At 40.9% G+C, this 16,039-nt stretch overlaps 1 protein-coding gene across 5 annotated transcripts in view; it reads right to left on the bottom strand.

The window, feature by feature from the left end:
• Positions 1–16,039, bottom strand: part of CAMSAP2 (calmodulin regulated spectrin associated protein family member 2) — a 124,415-nt gene that overhangs the window by 61,322 nt on the left and 47,054 nt on the right. The window lies entirely within an intron of this gene.

Genomic DNA, 16,039 nt, shown 5'->3' with positions numbered 1-16,039 from the left:
TTTATACTTTAAAAATCCTTAGGTGAATTGTCGGTAGCTTTCTTCCCAAGCTGTCCCTCATAAGTAATGCATTCCAAGAGTTTATTTGCTTAATAAACACGTCGCTAGATGGGTACATTAAGATGTACAGCCGAAAGTGGTGCTAATTAAGCAACACTTGCCAATCCTGTTGTTACAATTAGAAATAGAAACTGAGGAGGTTTCAGTATGCCAGAAAGGGAAAAAAAATAATTGTTTTAAATAATTTTCAGAGCACAGAAGCGCTTCCTGCGACTACTGTATGTCTGCAGATGGTCAGACATGCAGGTGCGGCAGGTTTGTCGCTGCAGCCCTTTCAAAGCACAATTCTGCTTTAAAAATTTCAGGATCTGATGGAAAAAATAAGGTTGATTCCTGTGAGCTGCTATTATCACTGTTTTCCTATAGGGAAGTATGTCTGTTTGAATTAACTTACAACAACAGTAGCAAATCCAGCAAAATCCTGGCAACAGCAGCAAGTTGCTGAGAGGGTCTTAGGGGAGGGGAATAAGCACCAGAGCAGGGTGCTCCCCGGACCATGTCTTTGACGGGGATGCAGGGAAGTGACCGGGAGTCCAGTACTGTCCTGGTCTCAACTTGCAGGGAAGTTTTTCAAGCGATCCAAAAGGTGGTCACACAGAGCAGTCTATTCCCAGGTACCCAGATATAAACACAGTTTTCTTTTCGATCACCTAATATGTACATGGAGGCTGGACAATGAATAAGGAAGACTAAGGAACGGTAATCTTTGAATTATGGTGTTGACGGCGAACACTGAATGTATCAGGGAGTGCCAGAACAACAACAACAAATCTGTGTCGGAAGAGGTACAGCCAGGATGCTACTGCGAAGCAAGAATGGCGAGACTTTGTCTGAAATACTCTGCATAGGTTGGAGGAGGGGCCAGGCCCTGGAAAAGGACAAGTTGCTTGGTAGAGGGTCAATGAAATAGAGGATGGATCGACACCATGGCCCCACAGCAGCAACCAGCAGAGCACAGCTTTTACGTTTCATCTGAACATAAAGTCACTGATGCCATCGAGCAGATGCGTTTCCAAGGCTGGGCCTCTTCGTGGATGCAGGCGGCTCTCTCTCTCCCGTTGAGTGGCTAGTGGACTGACCTTTCCGTTAGCAGCCAAGTGCTCACTCACTGCACCAGTGCTCGTTACCAAGTGGCTCTATGTGTCCTCATTTATAAGGACACCCGCCTGGACACACAGAAACACGCGCATGCACACACACGCCCCACATCATAGAAGTCTAAAATAATAATTATTTCACAAGAACTTGGATGATAATAACATGGACATCTGTTTCTATGCTTTGTAATTCAGTTGAATATTTCTTTGACTCAAGGGAAAGGTTTTAAGCTAATTCCTACTCATTTGTCCAGTCTTAGACTAAATATCACATCACCTCAGAAGTTTTACCGGATCATTTCTCCCCATACATCATGCTCACGCTCAGACTAAAGTAGGTCTAGGCGCTCCTCTGGGACGTTCCACGGCACCTTATGCAGCAGCCGTCACTTACCTACCTCTCCTTCTAGATTCCAAGTCTCCCGAAGGCAAGGTTATGCCACCACGGGGTGGGCGTGTGCGTGTGCGTGTATCGACATCTCTATTTAACACGAGAGGACTTCAAAAGTCTGTGGGAAAATGGAACTAAAAGAGAATGGAGTTTCCCAGGAACCTTTTGCATCCCTCTGTGTACGAGGTGACCAATACCTAACTATTTGCTGATGCACGGATATACACGAGACACACACACGGACTGGAAGACCTCGAAAGCATTTCTTCTAGAAATGACAGTGTTCAATGGCAGAGCTTTCAACAGAACCCACTGTAATGAAGGCCCCACTGGAAACTTTTAAACTAGACCGCGTGTTTGTGACTGGATGCTCTTAAAGACAACTGCCATCGTAAAGAGAGTATACCGTCAATCTATCCGAATCTTGTAGCACCAAGTTGTTTTTAATTCTAAAATTCTCACATCATGTAAACTAGTATTGGGGGATTTTAGAGATCATAGATAAATATTGTAGCCATACTGTTAAAAAGCATATTCAGCTAACCTACACCCACGAGTAACTTTAAAATAGTTCAGTTCACCAATAATTGGCAAGTTAAGACTAACTGGTAGTAAGGTGACCAGACGTCCCGCTTTTAGCGGGACAGTCCTGATTTTTAACAATTTGTCCCACGCCCCGGGGCGTTTTTTAAAAGTCCCGATTTTTGGAAAGAATGCACGACAGGCTAGGGAATGGCAGGAGAACGGGAAAGAAATATATGGTTTTCAGCTGCCATGTGGCTATTTCGCCAGGATATGAGTTTTATATCACTTCTGTTAATTTTATAATGTTGAACTTTAACAAATAATTGTTGAGAACTGATTATTGAGAACTGCTTATCAAAGTTCGCATTGTTGATCAGTTGTTAGAATTCGACCACCATTGTTTGGACTTAATGAACAATGGCATTTTTTGGCATTGGCAACGACGAAAACATTTTGTAACTGTCTCTCAGACGATACACATCATACTGCATGCTAGTGCTGGTTAAACAAGTGATGCCAAAAAATCAGCTATTCAGATAATTTAGGTAATTTATGTATTTATTTCATAAATACATACATTTTCTTGAATTTAATAGACAGTACTCATATTATTTATATTTTATAGTGGCAGCAAAAAGTCTAGCGCCGGCCTTGAAAGTGACACTTATGAATTACATTACGGCAAATTCAGAGAAAAATATAATACAAGTTAGCTTTGTGATTATTTAGAAATATAAAATTTTTTAAAGATATCTAGGATTAAAATTAAAATAATTAAAAATATATCGTTATTTTATAACAATCAAATTAATTTAATTTATAAACTAACAATAAAATATGTTCATGTAATTATGTACCTACTTGCTGTGTTTTAAGCAATATGTATATAATTTATAATATAATTTTAAATTATTTTTTTTAGATTTTTAACATAATGAGTAAGAAAAGAGGATGCAAATTCAACGATGATATAAGTGAATTTCCTTTTATTAAAAAAACCAAAAGCGATTACAGGGTAAAATGTGAGAAATGTAATGGTGAATTTTTTATTTCGCACGGCGGGAAGAATGATATTTCAAAGCACTTGGAGACACACAAACATAAAAGATATTTAAATACTGCTGCATCTTCCTCCAAAATACAGGAATTTTTTTGGAAAACAACTTATGGAGACGAAGAAAAGAAATTAGCATTAGCAGAAGGACTTATGTCTTTTCATGCTACTAATCACAATCATTCCTTCAGATCTATGGACTGTACATCATAAGTTATCAAAAAGTTAATCAACAAAAAGTCTGCCTGTGCTAGAACAAAATCCAAGGCAATTGTGTGTAACATTCCTTCAGATCTATGGACTGTACATCAAAAGTTGTCAAAAAGTTAATCAACAAAAAGTCTGCCTGTGCTAGAACAAAATCCAAGGCAATTGTGTGTAATGTGCTTTCCCCATATCCATTTTCAGAATTAAACAAAATTCTAGAAAAAATTAATTTTATATCCACATATTCTGACGCATCTAATCATAAGGATATAAAGTTATTTCCAACCATTATTAGATTTTTTGATTCGGAAACTGGAATAAAAATTAGAATTTTAGATTTCGTTTCTGTGCCCGGTGAAACTTCTGAAATAATTCGCAGTTCCATTATTAATATTTTGGAAAAAAACAATTTAAAACATAAAATGATTGCATATTGTACAGACAACACGAATGTAAATTTTGGAGGAAAAGCGAGAAGAGGTACAAATAACATTTTTTATAAATTAAACAAAAACCTTAATCAAAACATTATTGGTGTTGGTTGTGCAGCGCACATAATACATAATGCCATTCAAACAGCTGCTGATTTGTTGCCCGTAGATGTGGAAAATATTGTTATTAAAATATACTTATTTCTATATATACACTGTGTGCGCTGAAATGCTTAAAGAATTTTGTGAAACTGCAGATGTCAAATATCAAAAAATACTTGGATACAGTAAAACGCGCCGGCTAGCTCTTTTGCCAGCTGTTGAAAAGAATTTTGAAAATATACAATCCTTTGAAATGCTACTTTCTATTACAAGATAAATGTCCTAGATTTTTAGAAGAGTTTTTTGACAAAGAATCTTCACATTTTGGCTAGAGTTGGTACACAATCAAGCAGCTCTTTTTCAAAATGCTATAAAACTTATTGAAGGTGACAAAATTTCGGTAATCGAAGTAGCAAATGAAGTTAATTTTTAAAATTTCAGTGTCAAGAGCGGTTAGAAAATAATTTTCTTCCGTTAACTATCCGTAATAGTATAAGCCAGCAAGAAGAACAAGGTGCAATAAATCGTGCAGATATCATGAATCACAGTCTAGATTATTTAAAAGAGTGGACGGTACATTACAATGATATTGAACATTTTCATTGGGTTACATTAAAACAAGAACTTAATTGGAATGATGTGAAAAAAATCATTTGATATTACTCAAAATTTCCCATAAAGTAATATTTCCAAAAATGATTTTTAATGAGTTATCATTATTAAAAATATATATATTGATAAGGAAAAGGTTAAATCTTGGGCATCAGCAAAAATCACAATAGAGAACAAATGGCTAGAAATGTTTCATCATTTTGAAACAAACCATGTTCCATACAGTAATGTCCTTACCAGTGACTGAACGCGTTTTTTCTACAGCAAATAAAGTGTGGACATCAGAAAAATAACAATTAAATGTTGAGACTTTGAAAGCCATTTTATGTGTGAAATATAATTTAACAAATTCTTGTGAAAAATTTTATGACCTTTTAAACGATAGCAATCTACTAAAAAAACTCACTCAAATGAGAAATATGCCAAAGAATAAAATACTATAATTTTAATGTATTATATTTGTAAATTGTACTTATGTTGAGATTTAAAAATATTACAATACTATTTTTGCATTGTTTTAAATAGATTTTTAATTATTATTTTTGCAGTCTATGAAAATTTTTGTTGCTCCATATAGACCAAATTTTTAATCATGACAACCCCCCCCCCCCCCCCCGCCAATGGTGTCCCACTTTACCAATGCTAAAATCTGGTCACCTTGGACTACCATATGCTTGCTATTGTCATCGTTTCCTTGCTTCTTGTGACAGGTCTTAGTCCTGCAGACATACTTCTGCCTTGGTGAATGAGTGTGAGATTTCTGCCTGTGTCTAAGCCTCGTTGTTTTGTATGGTTAGCAGCCCATCCCTACCAGCACCAGAGCACCTTCATCCTTCATTGCTTTCTTAAGCAGTATTCAGTTACTTAAGTTTTTAACCTGTGTATTGAATATCCCTAAAAAGTTTTCCTAAATTTTTATTTTTCCCTTTTCTCAATAATACTTTAAATTCTATACCATTGGCTAATTATTAGAATTATCAAATGTCTCAAGGAGGTTACTTAAAGTATTTCTCAACAAACCAATAATGCTGCCTCAAAAGTACATCAAGGATACATATAAACTTTAGATGTACAGTGCATTTCCAGCATACATTGAACTGTAAGCTCTAATCTAAGAACAATGAGTTTCATGATATTCCCTGCTCAATACTTGCCCTCATGAAATGACCACCGAAAATATGAGTGCTATAAAGCAAAGTGTGCTAAAGAAATCAGATTGTTTGGCTATCAGAATTAATAGCATCTGAAGTCTTAAAGGTTTGTCTTAAAACAAGAAGCCATCTAAGTGAGGTGCCAGTTAAATCCATCTGGAAGGAGCACACCACCTGTGTGATCCAAGGACTACAATTAAGAAAACCCAAGATCTGAGGAGGGACTTATACTAGAGAGCTTAAATTCTGAGCACGTGGCTTACAGAAGGCTATGGATGACACTGAAAAGTCCAAAACCCATCTGCCGAGGCCCCACACAGCTTAGGCAGTGCATTCCCTCAGACCACTGACCAGGGAGGGGAACAGTCAGTCTTTCCTTCAAAACAATGCACTGGAAAGCAGATTACTACAGATATAATTAGGATACATGTTAACATGACCATTTGAGCCCTTTTTATTTGTTCTAATCTTTACAATCTCCTGCTTTCACTTGGATTGAGGTTTATGATTTTCTTAATATGAAATTCAGGATCAGTTAAATGAGGACAAGAATGAAGAAAACATTCTAAAACGGATTGTGGTGATGATCGCACAACTCTCAAACATATTTAAAACATTGAATCAGATGGTATTTAAGAACGAGATGGATTCTTAGCCATTGAAACTGTTAGAAATGGAGAAATAAAATGAATTATAGACCTTTGATAAAAGCTATAGAGCAGAGAGGTCTGGGAGGCAGGCCCCAGCACCATAAATTAAGTGGATTCCTGCCCCTCCCCCGAAAAGAACTTGTTCCAAAGGACGACATTGACCCTGCAGCTATGGGAGATGGACATATTTGATCAGAGCACACGGGAGCAGATGAAGGGGCAGGAGGAGAGAGTGGAACACAGCCTGGCCCACCAGGCCGTGATGATGATGTTCCTGAGTAGAGCAGCCAGTCCACAGAGAGAACAACATGGCTGGCCCTACTATGAGACATGATGCCCCTCAGTGACTAAGGGCGATACAGGGGACAGCACCGGAGACACAGTGTGGGAATTGCACCTGACCTGATCCCACCACACCGAGGCAATGCACTGGGGGAATGCAGCGGAACAGCAAGGGAATGGAGTGGCAAGGTCCCCAGGGAATGCTGAAAGTGGACTTTGGGGCCAGGGCGTGGTGCCCCAACAGACTGGACTGGAAAACGCTCCTAAGGGCCAGCAAAGATCCCTGAACTAACTACAAGCTTTTCTCTTGTGAACTGTTTTGTTCTGTTCTTTTTCAGTGGTTTGTTTTGGTTGTTTTGTTGTCTGGTTGTATACTGTTGCTTTGTGTTCCTCTGTCTAGTTTTCGTGCATGTTAGTGACTCCACAGGTCTGTCTGAATAGGACAGGCTGGATGAACTATCTGGATGAAAAACAACGGGACCGACAGTTCCGGGGGGACTTGGGGTGGGGGGTAGGGGGGGGTAAGGAAGTGGTGTTAACAAACCCAGGGACAAGGGAAAAACATGGGACCCCAAAGGGTAGAGAAGGGGGAGTGGCAGGCCTGGTGGGAAATGATCAAGGGTAAGGTTGCTTAGAGAAGAGGTATACTCTAGCCCAGGTGGCAATGAAGCATGGTAGTAGGGCAGGAGGAAGGTCAAGGGAGATGGAGGAAAGAGCTAGGAGTCAAAGGGCATTCATGGAGGTCTAGACAAAGACATGTACATGCAAATATATATAGGAGGTTGGGGAAATAGATCTTTGTGTCTATATTTATAGGTCAAGTATTAAGGTGGCGGAAGGACCTTGGGCCTCTACTCAAACACTCCCTCTATGCATGAATACCTTCTTTTATTAAATTGGAACTCTATGATGCTCACTCTCCCGACACAACAGCTGGAGCCAAAATGGGTGAACAAGTAAATGTGGTGAAGAAAGCTGATGGTGCCCGGCTATCAAAAGAGATAGTGACTGGGGTCTTAAAGGCTTGAAGATAAACAAGCGGCCATCTAGCTCAGAAGCAACAAAGTCCACATGGAAGAACACACCAGCCTGTGGGATCGAGTGGTCCCAAAGGGATCAGTTACCAGGCATCAAAGAACAAAAAATCATATCATTGACTGCACACCTCCATGATAGGATCGCTGAAGACAAATGGGTGCACAAGCAAATGTGGTGAAGAAAGCTGATGGTGCCCGGCTATCAAAAGAGATAGTGTTTGGGGTCTTAAAGGCTTGAAGGTGAACAAGCGGCCATCTCGCTCAGAAACAAATAAGCCCACATGGAAGAAGCACACCGGCCAGTGCGATCACGAGGTGCCCAAGGGACCAGATATAAGGCATCATGCAAAAAAAAAAAAAAAGATATAAGTGTGTGTATGTATGTGTATATATGTGTATATGTATATATGTATGCGTATATATATATTATATTAAATGAAGGGGGAAGTGCAGAGTGGAGACCCAAGGCCCAAGTGTCGGCCAATGGAGATCCCCTCATAGAGGGGCTTAGGAAAGGAGATGGGTTAATTAGGGTGTGAGGTAGTATCGATGAAGAACACAGCTTTCCCCCAGATCCTGGATGCTTCCTCCCCCCAACTACCATGATCCGAATTCTACCTTGCAGGGCTGGACAGGACAGAGGCTGTGCACTGGTACATATGAGGGTTGGAGATACAGGGAATCCAGGGTGGATGATACCTCCAGGACCAAGGGCGTGAGGGACGATGCTGGGAGAGTGGAGGGTGAGTGGGTTGGAAAGGGGGAACTGATTACAAGGAGCCACATGTGACCTCTTCCCTGGGAGAGGGACAGCAGAGAAGGGGGGAAGGGAGACCCCGAATAGGGCAAGATATGACAAAATAACGAGGTATAAATTACCAAGGGCATATGAGGGAGGGGGGAAAAGGGAGGGAGGGGGGAAAAAAAAAAGAGGACCTGATGCAAGGGGCTTAAGTGAAGAGCAAATGCCTTGAGAATGATTGGGACAGGGAATGTATGGGTGTGCTTTATACAACTGATGTATGTATATGTATGGATTGTGGTAAGAGTTGTTGGAGTCCCTAATAAAATGTAAATGAAGAAAAGAGGAGAAAAAAATGATTAGGGCAAAGACTGTACAGATGTGCTTTATACAATTGATGTATGTATATGTATGAACTGTGAAAAGAATTGTATCAGCCCCAATAATTTGTTAAAAAATAAAAAATAATTAAAAAAAAAAAAGCTATAGAGCAATATGGGAAGCAGAATCCCATTAAATTAAAAGGCATATAAGATATACTAAGTTAAATTAAAAAGCATGGCTCAGAATCACTGAAAAAAATCATTGAAACCTTCATTGTAGAAGGACAGGGAGGACAGTGAAAGCCCTAAACCCATTTGCAGAGTCTCCATGCTGTTTTAAGTCTCCACTGACTTCCTTCAGATCATTGACCAGAAACGTGAAGTCCAGCCCTCAAGACTACTGGAAAGTGGATTACTGAAGATTTGGTTATTAAACAAAAAAATCAAAATGTGAATAAATAATTCAGTTCAGTAGTTGCTTGTAATACATTGTTACTTGATATGTCAATTTCATCATTCCTACTACCTTCTTACCATCCCTTGCTTAACTGACTGCTGATGAGTGGATTCTGACTCACAGCAACCCTATAAGACAGAGGAAAATTGCATCCAGAGTTTCGAAGGCCATAAGCTTTTAGAAAATCATTTTATTAGGGGCTTGTACAATTCTTATCACAATCTATACATACATCAATTGTGTCAAACACATTTGTACATTTGTTGCCATCAACATTCTCAAAACATTTGCTTTGTACTTGAGCCCTTGGTATCAGCTTATTTTCTCCTCCCACCCCCACCCTCCATCCCTCATGAACCCTTGATAATTTATAAATTATTACTATTATTTCATGTCTTACACTGACCAACATCTCCCTTCACCCACTTTTCTGTTGTCCGTCCCCTGGGAGGGGGTTATATGTAGATCCTTGTAATTGATTCTACCTCTCTACCCCACCTTCCCTCTACCCTTCTGGTATCGCCACTCTCACCACTGGTCCTAAAGGGTTCATCTGTCCTGGATTCTCTGTGTTTCCAGTTCCTATCTGTACCAGCGTACATCCTCTGGTCTATCCGGATTTGTAAGGTAGAACTGGGATCATGATAGTGGGGGGAGAGGAAGTATTAAAGAACTAGAGGAAAGTTGTATGTTTCTACATTGCTACACTGCACCCTGACTGGCTCATCTCCTCCCCGTGAACCTTCTGTAAGGGAATGTCCAGTTGCCTACAGATGGGCTTTGGGTCCCCACTCTGCACTCCTCCTCATTTATTGTGATATGACTTTTTGTTCAGTGTAATGATTATTACTATTCAATTGTGGCAAAATATATGTAATTAATTATTTCAATCCTTGGAATCTATATGTTGGAGTGGAATTGCTGGGTCATATGGTATTTTTATTTTTTTTAATTATCATTTTACTGGGGGCTCTTACAGTTCTTATAACAATCCATACATCAGTTGTATCAAGCACATTTGTACATTTGTTGCCATCATCATTCTCAAAACATTTTCTTTCTACTTGAGCCCTTGGTATCAGTTCTTTTTAAAAAAAAAAACGTTTTATTAGGGGCTCATACAACTCTTATCACAATCCATACATACATCAATTGTGTAAAGCACATTTGTACACTCATTGCCCTCATCATTTTCAAAGAATTTGCTCTCCACTTAAGCCCTTGGCATGAGATCCTGGTTTTTTTCCCCTACCTCCTTGCTCCCCCATCCCTCATGAGCCCTTGATAATTTATAAATTATTATTTTGTCATATCTTGACCTGTCCAACGTCTCCCTTCACCCCCTTTTCTGTTGCCCATCCCCCAGGCACAAGGTCACATGTACATCCTAATAATTGGTTCCCTCTTTCCAACCCACTCTCCCTCTACTTCCCCAGTACCGCCACTCACACCTCTGGTCCTGAGGGATCATCTGCCCTGGATTCCCTGTGCCTCCAGTTCCTATCTGTACCAGTGCACATCCTCTGCTCTAGCCAGACTTGCAAGGCAGAATTCGGATCATGATAGTGGGGGCGGGGAAGCATTTAGGAACTAGAGGAAAGTTGTATTCTTCATCGGTGCTATATCGCATCCTGACTCATCTCCTCCCCTAGACCCCTCTGCAAGGGGATCTCCAGTGGCCGACAAATGGGTCTCCACTCTGTACTTCCCCCTTCATTCACTATGGTAAGATTTTTTTGTTCTGATGATGTCTTATACCTGATCCCTTCAACACCTCATGATGGCACAGACTGGTGTGCTTCTTCCATGTGAGCTTTGTTGCTTCTCAGCTAGATGGCCGCTTGTTTACCTTCAAGCCTTTAAGACCCCAGACACTATACCTTTTGATAGCTGGGCACCATCAGCTTCCTTCGCCACATTTGCTTATGCACCCGTTTGTCCTCAGCAATCATACCATGGAGGTGTGCACCCAATGCTATGATTTTTTGTTCTTTGATGCCTGATAACTGATCTCTTCGAAACCTCGTGATCACGCAGGCTGGTGTGTTCTTCCGTGTGGGCTTTGTTGCTTCTGAGCTAGATGGCTGCTTGTTTATCAAGCCTTTAAGACCCCAGACGCTATTATCTTTGATAGCCGGGCACCATCAGCTTTCTTCACCACATTTGCTTATGCACCTGCCTTCTCTTCAGCAATCGTGTTGGGAAGGTGAGCATCATGGAATGCCAGTTTAATAGAACAAAGTATTCTTGCATTGAGAGAGTGCTTCAATGGAGGCCCAATGTCCATCTGCTACCTTAATACTAAACCTATAACTATATGCACATAGATCTATTTCCCCATCATCATATATAAATATTTTTACATATATACATACATGTATTTAGACCTCTATAAATGTCATTTGTTAAGGCCATAATCTTGATGGAAGCAGACTGTTACAGCTTTTGTGGCTGAGGGTGTCGAGGGGGGCGGGATTCAAACTGCCAATCTTTGGTTAGCAGCCAAGTGCTTGAACTACTGTGCTACTAGGACTCCTTGTTCCTTGCTTAGACTTCTGCTAATTGCTTAATTAATTTCTCCACTTTCCCCTCTTACAACAGCATATTTTGTAGAGCAGCCTGAGTGATCTTAAAATACAACCCATATCCTGTTTAAAAGGGCAGTGAATTATTTAGGGTGGCTCTTCCAACCAACTCCCACCATACCACCTCTCCCTGTATGGATCTGGTAGGCTACTGATGGGATTCACCTGTGAGTAATTGATAACAGGATTCCCTGAAGTGGCATCCTATTGTATATAAAATAAACTCTCAGAGAAGCAGGAGGAGGAATCCACGATTCCTGTGCAGTGAACCTCCTGGATGCAAAGGACAGCTCTATCATCGGAGAATCAGAGACAGAACCATGAGGCACAACATGGAATAGAGTGATGTATGTTCTACTTCCCGCAGCCATAAGCAAGTAAAGCCTACTGCTTCTGTGCAGGAGGCTGGCTTGCTGAGTGGGGTGCCTCTGGGCACTTAATTGGGAAAATTGGACTTGTTGACCATGGAAGAAGTGGAGCTGAATGCCTCTGGGCTGAGGGTTACTGGAATGGGATGCCCTCTGGGTACTTAATTCAGGGAGCAGGGTTTGCTGACTCATGGAGGTTAAGCTGAAAGTCTTCCCGTTGAGGCTTAGAGCAGAGTGGTATGCCAATCAGAAAAGTTGTAACAGGTCCTGGTCATCTACCACCCTGAGCATTTTCACTAGCATTACAACTTGTTAACATCTGTAATAAATCCTTCATAATCTTGAATTTTGTCTGTGAGCTTCTGTGTAGCCATCAGGATATCAGAACTCAGAGAGCTCAAGTAGTGAAATATGAAGTAGAAAAACAGAACACTAATTAAGGTATTGCAATGTTTAAAAATCCTACTGTGCTTGGCATAAATTCTTAGCATGATTCATTAGATAGGATACAATTGAGTCCTGCCTAACTCTCAGACACGATCTCAGACAGGGCCTTCCACCTTGGTACAGCCATGTAGATTTTTTTGTTTTTGTTGTTTATTATCTACATCTTTTTTAAAATTCATTTTATTGGGGGCTCGTACAATTCTTATCACAATCCATACATACATCTATTGTTTCAAGCACATATGTACATTTGTTGCCAAAACATTTGCCTTCTACTTGAGCCCTAATATCGTCTGCTCATTTCCCCTCTCCCTCCCCACTGCCCCCTATCTCATGAACCCTTCATAATTCATAAATTATTTTGTCATATGTTACACTGTCTGACATCCCCCCCCCCTTCTCTGCTGTCCATCCCCCAGGGAGGAGACTATATGTAGATTCTTGTAATCAGTTCCCCTTTTCTACCCCACATTCCCTCCACCCCCCAGGCATTGCCACTCTCACCACTGGTGCTGAAGGAGTCATCTGTCCTGTATTCCGTTTCCAGTTGCTATCTGTATCTAGGTACATCTTCTGGTCTAACCAGATTTGTATGGTAGAATTGGGATCATGATAGTGGGGGGAGGAAGCATTTAAGGACTAGAGGAAAGTTATATGTTTCATCGTTGCTACCCTGCGCTTTTGTTTTCTCCGTGGCAGCTAACACTATTTGATATTAGTCATTCATGTTTGTTTCTTTGATCGTGTCTCCTCTTCAGGCATGCCTACTTCTGCGACACAGGAGAGCATATTATCTGCAAACGGGCGGCATTCCCCAGTTTACCCAGGACCTACCTAACACAGAAGTAGGCCCCCTGGCACAGTGGGTTAGGAGTTGGGCTCTTACCCACTAAATCGGTGGTTTGAATCCACCAGCTGCTCCAGGGAAAAAAGATGAGGCTCTCTATTCCCATAAAGCTTTACACCCTTGAAAATACACAGAGGCAGCTCTACTCTATCCTACAGCGTCACTGTGAGTTGTAATCAACTTGATGGCAGTGAGTGTGGTTTTGGTTTCTAACACAGAAGAGGTTGAATAAAGGAATTGATATTCAAATCCCATGGAAGCCAGCTTGCAACAGCTTAACCTGGTTCTGAATCATTTTGCCTCCTGTCCTGTACTCATACTTGACCTTGCTCATAACTTCCTCTTCTAACACTTGATTTCCACCTCCGTTCCATTCTACACTCACCTCTTAAGCTATGTCTCTTCTGGCCATTTCCATAATGAACCACAAGTGACGTCGAGCTGTGAAACAAGAGAACAGCAACAAATGGGGACCTTACCACCACCCCACCTTTCTGAAACACTGTGCAGGGAGAAGGAGCCCTCCGTCTGGTGGTCTTACTAAGTTGGACGCAGAGATTAGATAGAGATGGGGAATGCCCGAGCAGCTGAAGCTCTGAGAAAAATATTGGGGAGAAAAAACTCAAACTCACTACCATTGAGTCAATACAGGGCAGAGTAGAATTGCCCTGATGGGTTTCCAGGCTGTACATCGCTACGGGAACAGAAAGTCTTATCTACCTCCAGTGGGACAGCTGACAGTTCTGAACTGCTGACCTGGTGATTAACAGCCTAACTTGCAGCCCTCTGCACCAGTGGTTCTCAAGCTTCCTAATGCTGTGACCCTTTCAGACAGTTCCTCATGCTATGGTGACCCCCCCCCCAACCGTAAAATTATTTTCGTTGCTACTTCATAATTGTAATTTTGCTACTGTTATGAATCGGGCGACCCCTGTGAAAGGGTCGTTCGACCACCAAAGGGGTCACGACCCACAGGTTGAGAACTGCTGCTCTACACCAACAGCTCCGTATCAGGTCTCAAAGCCCCCAGGGAGAAGAGAGCAATAAAAAAGAGCAAGTAATATAGAATACATCTCTAAGAAAGAAAGAAATCCGTTTTAAAAAATGTTTGTACAGCAGGTTTTCATGTCAATGAACTTCTAGAACAGGTAAAATCATCGACTTGAGTCATAGTGGAGATTAGTGGGTGCCTGGATGGAGGAGTCGGGGGGAGTGAAGACTGACTGACCACACAGGGGCCAAGTCTCCATTTCTCGACTGGAGTGATACACACAGGAGCACAGACATCTGTTGCAACGGTTTACTCGAAACTGTTAGCTCTTATTTAAATAACCCTTCAAGCTGATTGGCTTGAAAAACAGAAAGCTCTGGTCATAGGAATCACTAGCTTTATTGAGCCTGTTCTTTTGTTAAATGCAGATTTCTCCTCACAAAGCATCAAATGAGAGGTAGAGCTAAGGACACTAGAAAGTTCTAAGGGATACAAAGCTCTGTAGTATTTTTATTGGTTAATAGGTCATGCAGACCAAGTATGGCTATGGGATTCGTCTACAAAACATTTTAATACATAACAAACAGAATTTCAATATAATTTTACAGCCTCATTCTAATTATTCATTTCTGTCTTCCCCAAACAAGTGTTGTCAATCGTACTTTAAGGAATTCGGTGAAGAGACAGACCTATATAATACCAACCTTCCTATGACTGACCCACTTACAAGAGAAACGCCAGTTATGAAAAACATGTAAGTAGGGGAAAATGAAACAATACTTACCACCAAACCCATAAAACATGGGCTTCATAAAAAAATTTTTTTTCACTCAAGTAGAGGATCATATTCAACAAATAAAGACTTAAGCTGAGGCCTATGTATTTCCCAATGTCCTAACCGGAGTGACCGGACAAGATATATTTTTGTGGTAGTTTATATATGGCAGCTCAGACTTGTCCACCATCACTCAACATAATTGCTGCTACCTTTTGCCAACAATGTACAATGACAGCCCTGTTCTTTCATTTGCTAACCAATATGATATCCTTAGTCTATTTTAACCAGTCACATATGTTGACTTCAAAGTATGTTTATGTTTGATAGCTTTCCAGTTTTGAAAGTTTTCCAGGCACACTTGATCCTGGGCCAAAAATTGTGCTTCAAATCTCAAAATCTAAAACAAAAGTTACATTAAACGCACTGAATTGTGCTTTATCATGTAAAAATAGGCCATAATAAAAGCTCCAATTTACACTAAAAAAGTTGCCTGAAAGGAAGTTTGTCAGCGATTTCTCCTCAGCTGGGTGTGTATGAAAAGTGCGCCTCGCAGGAGGAGCCTCACCAGCAGCAAAACACACGGAACCACCCAGGGATATGACACAAGCAAAGCTGCCCTCCAACCTGCCTCTCCCACCCAGTCAGGCTTCATTCCCCAAGCAGTGCGTGTGAGAGACTGACAGGGGCTGGTCATCATCTTCCTTGGTGACTACCTAGTCCCGGGTTGCAGAAACAACAAAGCCAATTTAAAGTTTAAGGACAGTGGGGAAAATGTTGTGCGATTCGTAACAGGGCTGTCCTAGACACTCAGAAAGCATTTAAGTACGAATAATTTTCCTTCAACCCTCCAATTCTCTAGAGGTTGGTCACCCATTTCCCTTCAGACTCGGCATGCTGGTGAG

Source organism: Tenrec ecaudatus, chromosome 1 (assembly GCF_050624435.1).
Source record: "Tenrec ecaudatus isolate mTenEca1 chromosome 1, mTenEca1.hap1, whole genome shotgun sequence".
NCBI classification, from domain to species: domain Eukaryota; kingdom Metazoa; phylum Chordata; class Mammalia; order Afrosoricida; family Tenrecidae; genus Tenrec; species Tenrec ecaudatus.
Note: the sequence above shows the minus strand (reverse complement) of the source record. Positions and strands in the feature narration are given on the sequence as shown.